Source organism: Electrophorus electricus, chromosome 9 (genome assembly GCF_041902795.1).
Source record: "Electrophorus electricus isolate QZ-2024a chromosome 9, ASM4190279v1, whole genome shotgun sequence".
Classification (NCBI taxonomy): domain Eukaryota; kingdom Metazoa; phylum Chordata; class Actinopteri; order Gymnotiformes; family Gymnotidae; genus Electrophorus; species Electrophorus electricus.
The window spans coordinates 17,556,501-17,562,500 of NC_137505.1; the positions used below are offsets into that span (position 1 = coordinate 17,556,501).

The 6,000-nt window shown below is 51.3% G+C and overlaps 1 protein-coding gene across 19 annotated transcripts in view; it reads right to left on the bottom strand.

Moving 5' to 3' along the window:
- Positions 1-6,000, bottom strand: part of caska (calcium/calmodulin-dependent serine protein kinase a) — a 101,442-nt gene that overhangs the window by 61,008 nt on the left and 34,434 nt on the right. The window contains exon 1 of one of the 19 annotated variants that reach the window (XM_081720497.1): positions 1,243-1,261. The exons of the other annotated variants lie outside the window; for them this stretch is intronic. The gene's annotated coding sequence lies outside the window, so the exon portion shown is untranslated. Of the gene's footprint in view, positions 1-1,242; positions 1,262-6,000 lie in introns of those variants that run through there. 19 annotated transcript variants of the gene reach the window in all.

The window sequence follows — 6,000 nt, forward strand, 5'->3', positions numbered from 1 at the left end:
GTGCGTCTCCTGCAGTAGTGTTTGGACGTGCGTCTCCTGCAGTAGTGTTTGGACGTGCGTCTCCTGCAGTAGTGTTTGGACGTGTGTCTCCTGTAGTAGTGTTTGGACGTGTGTCTCCTGTAGTAGTGTTTGGATGTGCGTCTCCTGCAGTAGTGTTTGGAGTGTTTGTGTCTACTACAGTTGTCCCAATCAGTGCCACACACAAGGGTAAATAAATGTTTGCCACCTCAAACAATCCCTCAGATTAGGCAATGCTACACCCAGACCCAGTACCAGACCCAGACCCAGTACTAGTACCAGTACCAGACCCAGACCCAGTACCAGTACCAGATCCAGTACCAGACCCTCATCCAGCAGAAGTCCCATAATCACCAAGCCAAGCATCAAGATACAAGAAATGAATAGGCAGAAGAGAGCGAGAGAGAGAGAGAGAGACACACACAACAGAGAGAGAGAGAGAGCGCCAGTGTTGCTCATGTTTCAGGCATGAACATCTTGCACTTATAAAGCCTCAAAACGTGTGTGTGTGTAGGCACACGCATGACATAATGATCTGCTAACCCTTGGTAGTGATTTCAGTTTGTGTCCCTATTGCTAGTTTCCATGATAAGTGCCTGCATGTGGTTATGAGTGTGCACGTGCACATATATATGTATGTGTGTGTGTGTGTGTGTGTGTGTGTGTGTGTGTGTGTGTGTGCAGGCCAAGATTTCCATTTGCTGCCTTTTAAGTAATGTACACACTGCCCAGGCCACACCACTTCAACTGACTATAAAAATGTCCAAAAAAATAGAAAATAAAATGACAGACAGAAATAGAAAATAACCATCAGTAGTCGGATGGGTGTGTGTGCATATAGTGTGTGTGTGTGTGTGTGTGTGTGTGTGCATATAGTGTGTGTTTGTGTGCATATAGTGTGTGTGTGTTTGTGTGCATATAGTGTGTGTGTGTATGGGCGAGAGAAACTGCCTTGTGACGGTGTGTGAAAATGAACTTAATGGGTTAATGGAAATAGGTTGAAAGTATGAAGTCTTACAAGTAGTCAAGGTTAGTTAGTAGTAAGTGCCTTAAGACACTTACTTAGGGTTCAGCTCACTCTGTGCCTGGCCACTCAGACCCAACAGAAGCAACTCCTTGATGTACAGTAAAGTAAAACAGAAGCCAGGTAACTCATGGTTGTAGACAGAAGTTAATGTGAGCAAAAACACAGAACAAAAAGAGTACAGAGAAGTGTGCAGTTACCAGAGCAACACCAGCTCAGCCCAGCCAACGTCCAAATGCACCAGTAGTATCTTCAGGAAAAGCTTAACGCACACACGCAGACTCACACACCCAAAACTGGGAGAAAATGGAGCAGTGTGTGAAACTGATCAGTAAATAACATAGCTCAAACAGCGAGTTGACACTAACGTAAGCTTCAGGTATGTTGTTCAAATCTTGTTCAAGACTAAAATTAAACAAAAGATTTAACACACAATTGACTACTGTTAGGCTAGAAAAGTCCTAGTGGTGATTTGACTTCTGGCATGTAGGTATCGGGCCTTCAAACAGGAGACCAGCCCAGCAGCTCCAGAACACGGTCGCTACGGAGAACCTCTGCCAAGCCTCGGACTGCTCCACGAGGAATCGGCCAAACACCACTATTTACGGAAAGTGGTAGGGAATTCTGCCAAACCGCAGGCTCCAGGCATGACGGCTCCCTCGCAGAAACGCTCCAAAATCAGGAAAAACAGCTTCAGAAACTCTCGGGTGGAAAGTCTGAGGAGACGGCAGGGAGGGAACAAAGCTCCGAATCTTGTAAGGAAGACGTTTCTCCTCCAAAAAAAGACCTGAAACAAAGCCGGAGGGAATGGGCAGCTCGCGAGCTCACCGCACGCAGCTGCGAGCGGCTGGAGCCACAATGGCGTCCGGATGGAGGGGCGGAGGGTGGTGGGACTCTCGAGCATGCAGGCAGGAAGCCGTGGAGGAGCGCAGCTGTGAGCTGGAGCACACGGCTCTGTTGAGAACTGCTCTGCGACTCAGCCAGAGATGCGTGTGTCTGTGCGTGCGTGTGTGAGAGTGTGTGTTTGAGAGAGTCGGAACGGCTAGCGCGCAGTGCGCGGAGGAGCAGGTGTTTAGCACGACGGGCCCGTGCCTTCACGCTGGACTCCTTGGATTAAAGGAACCGTGTGTGGGGGAGGGGCAAGACCCCAGCAGAGACGTCGAGCCGGCCGGCGTCTCGCTCCGGAGGGGAGACGGGGACATATGCCGCAGCGCCGGAGGAAGTCAGCGCACGCACACACACTGGCTATGCACAAGCAGGTGAAATATGTGGTCCTGCCTACTAAGGGAAGTAAAAGACCTAATAAAGCGTCCAGCCGTAGTGCAGCCTGATTTATAGCACACACCTCTACGCCGGACCACAGATGTTTATCACAGCGGGACGGCAAGACCGTAAATGCCACACATTTTACTGCAGACACATCCAGGGCTCGGCCGCAACGTCGTTACGAGGCATAAAGGCCTTTCTTTGCTAGGCGGGAATGAGAAGGAGAGAGAGAAAATGAAAGAGGGAGTGGAGATTGGGAAGAGTGATATTGCTGTCTTTGAGAGACTGCTGGCTCTGCAGCTTTTACACACACACACACACACACACACACACACACACAAACAAGCGCACTACCATGGCGAGGCCAACTGGAGTCATGTTAGCATGAGCGGTCAGACATGATACAGAGGCGAAGCTGAAATCTCCAATATCAGCAACCGCTCACACTCGCCAAGGCTCAGGCATGAATTTCACACTGCGAGCGTGTGCGCGCACACACATGCACACACACACATGCATGCACACACGCGCGCACTCACACACACACAGGCACTCACATGCAAAGGTTGCACCCAGGTTAGCATTGCTAACGGGGTACTGGGCAAATGAATGTAAACTTGACCATATGCTAATGCCATGTTGAAGAACTGTTCAGAATCCTTTCTAGGTATTGGCAGGTGTCACAATGAAATCTGTATTTTCCTTTTTCTGTTTTTTTGCTATGATATGCGGTTCTTTCTCTTTCTCAGTTCTCTTGGTGAAATGAACAGTGTAGTCCACGAAGCAACACACAGCTCCGAAGTGCTTCAAGGGTGAGCCATTAGTTGGGTTTGAGCGCCAGCCGTGCAACGCGCTGCTGGTGGCTCCTTAGTGTTGAGGAGGCACGTGAAGGGAGGAAGCCCAGCCCTGAGGACGCTTTTCATGCACCAAATCAGAACTGTTCTTTGGAAAATGTTTAGTTTAAGATAATAAATTGTTATTCAACGAATGGTGAGCCAATAAGTCATATAAGTAAATAACTACTCCACAATGTAATACATGTGAACACACCAGAACAAACACGCCAGCCTGCATACACCCATTTATGCACACACACACACACAGACACACACACAGACACACACACACACAGACGCAAGAAAGAACGCTCTTCACATCAACAGCAGTCATAAACCGTAGCCGCACGGCAACAGCAGAATGATTCCCCTTAGGATTAATGAATCAGTTAAAGTGTCTCTCCTCACAGAGAGCAGACAGCGGAGAGACTTCAGTCTAACTGAACTGTGCTAGTCCTCCCTCACCACCAAATCAACTCACGCAGACTACAGAGTGGGGCAAGACAAGTCCTGAAACAGGTGCATGTGTGGCTTCCCGTGCACGCATACACACGCAGCCGTCGGTTTTATTTTAAAAGGGTGTGCGTTTCCGTCTGCATGCGTGAGATGTTTCCTCCACGCTTGTGTTACCAGCTCCCAGGCTGATTCCTGACTCACACTCCTCCACCGCCGCCCCTCCACACTGACGCCACCGTGTGTGGGGTAGCTGGGAGAACTGATGGTTAGGCTCTCTCTCTCTCTTTCACGCCGTTTTTCGCTCCTTCTCTTAATTTTTGTTACCCTGGCCAGCATGTTAACCATGTCGCCAGTAAGTCGGCCCTAACCTTGCTCTGTATATGCTAAGTGCATATGCTAACCACAGTCTGCCATAGTCCTCCACCATATAAAGAGGAGGAGCCAGCGATTACCTCCACCCGACAGAGGGGCGGAGCCGTAGCTGCATCCCAGCCCAGGGATGGGCGGATCTGGGGCTACAGTTCCTGCTGGATGTGGGATTACACCAGACATGTGTTTAAGATGAAAGTCCTCCGTTACTGGTAAACCCTAAAGTTCCCATTTAAGGTCACATATGAAAGCGTATGAGGTCATAAACAGTGGCACCGGCCACTAGCCGAGGGCAGTGCTGCATTTAGGTTTGATGACCAAACCTTGACTGCGTATGGGACAAGGTCCAAGCCCCAGTCAGGCCGGGATCCCAGCACGGTACGTGGACAGCTCATTAACTGGCATTGCAATTGCCTGAATGGCACAGAGCGCAAGATTTCCAGACGTGTGTGGAGAGGGCAGTTTCTGCCTGCGAGTGGCGGCCGTCTGTTCGCAGTCGTCCTGACTAAGCCTGCCTGGCGTGCCTGGCGTCTGAGCTCCGGCCCGGACCGTGGCGAATGCCAAACTGGGACATTTTGCCAGCAGACAGCCAGATTGGTGACACCACCCACACAGATTTCCGCCCATTCTGTCTCCAAGAAACTTTCCTTTTAAACCAAAGTGACAGAGACAAAAAAAAAAGAAGTCCCAGCACTTCCCAAAAAGAATGAGAAAATCCACAGATATGCTCCCACGCACACGCGTGGTTACTGTAGAGACAGAAGCAATAAGGCTGCATGCAGGCCCGGAGGAGCGGCCCTCCGGCGCAAGACAGGCCCACTGGGCCTCAGCAGGACGTCCCGGTGCCGCTGCCTGCGCTGGTGAGCTGGGCTCCCCCCTGCTCCGTGGCCACAAAGATATACGGCTCACAAAGCCGAGTGTGCGTAAAGGAAATCGAAAGCAAGGACTCTTACAAGAGAAGCACACAAGCCATCAACAACACGCAAGGCCTCTACTGCCCCACTCATTTATCCTGCTCCTCCAGGACAGGGAAGGTTCCAGCAAAGAGAAAGAGAAAGAGAAAGAGAAAGAGAAAGAGAAAGAGAGAGAGAGAGAGAGAGAGAGAGAGAGAGAGAGAGAGAGAAATCATCCTGGATTGGTCCTGCTGCTCCGACTGAGATTTTCTGCTTTCATGAACGGAACCCTACAGATGCTTCAGCCAGCATCAATGGCAGCTAATTAGGCCCTGCATCGTTCCGGTTCATCCGCACGCGCGCCCCCGCCCGACCGACGTGACCGGCGCCCTCGCCGGCGCCACTTCACGGCCTGCCGATGCTCGGCGGAGGGCAGCTGGCGGCGGCGGGCTTTATTGGAAGCAGCTGTCCCGTCCCGTGTCCGGGCGGAGGGGTTGCAGCGAGGGGGCATGGCCTTCACGAACGGACGCCGAGGGCGTGCGGAGTAAAGGGTGAAGCGCCAGAGTGGGGTGGAGCCGGGTGGACAGAAGAGCTGTGCACTGTTTACTCACAAAAAACAAACAAAGGCAAACAAAAAGAAAAACCAAAAAGGTAGGCAAGGCGGGCCGACGTCAGGCAGGCCGACGTCAGGCAGGCCGACGCGTTGCACAGTGCCTGGGTTAACGACGCGTGCTCCGCCGGCCCGCCCCGCCCCTACCCACGCTCCAGCTCCCGTAGCACAGCCACCCCGCTCAGCCCTAAGGGCCTGCGGGCAAAGGGCAGATCTGCTGCTGGGATTACACTGTTGAGATGTGCAAGAGCGCAAAGCAAGTGGAAATGGTGTGTGTGTGTGTGTGTGTGTGTGTTTGTGCGCACGCGTGAACTGTCTGAACTGCTTGAGTGGGTGAGAAAGAGTGTGAGAGAAACACGGAGTGATGGGTTGTGTGAGCTAGAAGATTATATCAGGGGGTTGACTTACTCATTCTGCTCTACATACTAAAGCCCTTTAAAATCAATAATGCAATAAGGTATCCCTGACTATAAACGATGAATAGTAATGATGTGATGTCGTGTGTGTGTGTGTGTGTGTACAGTCTAG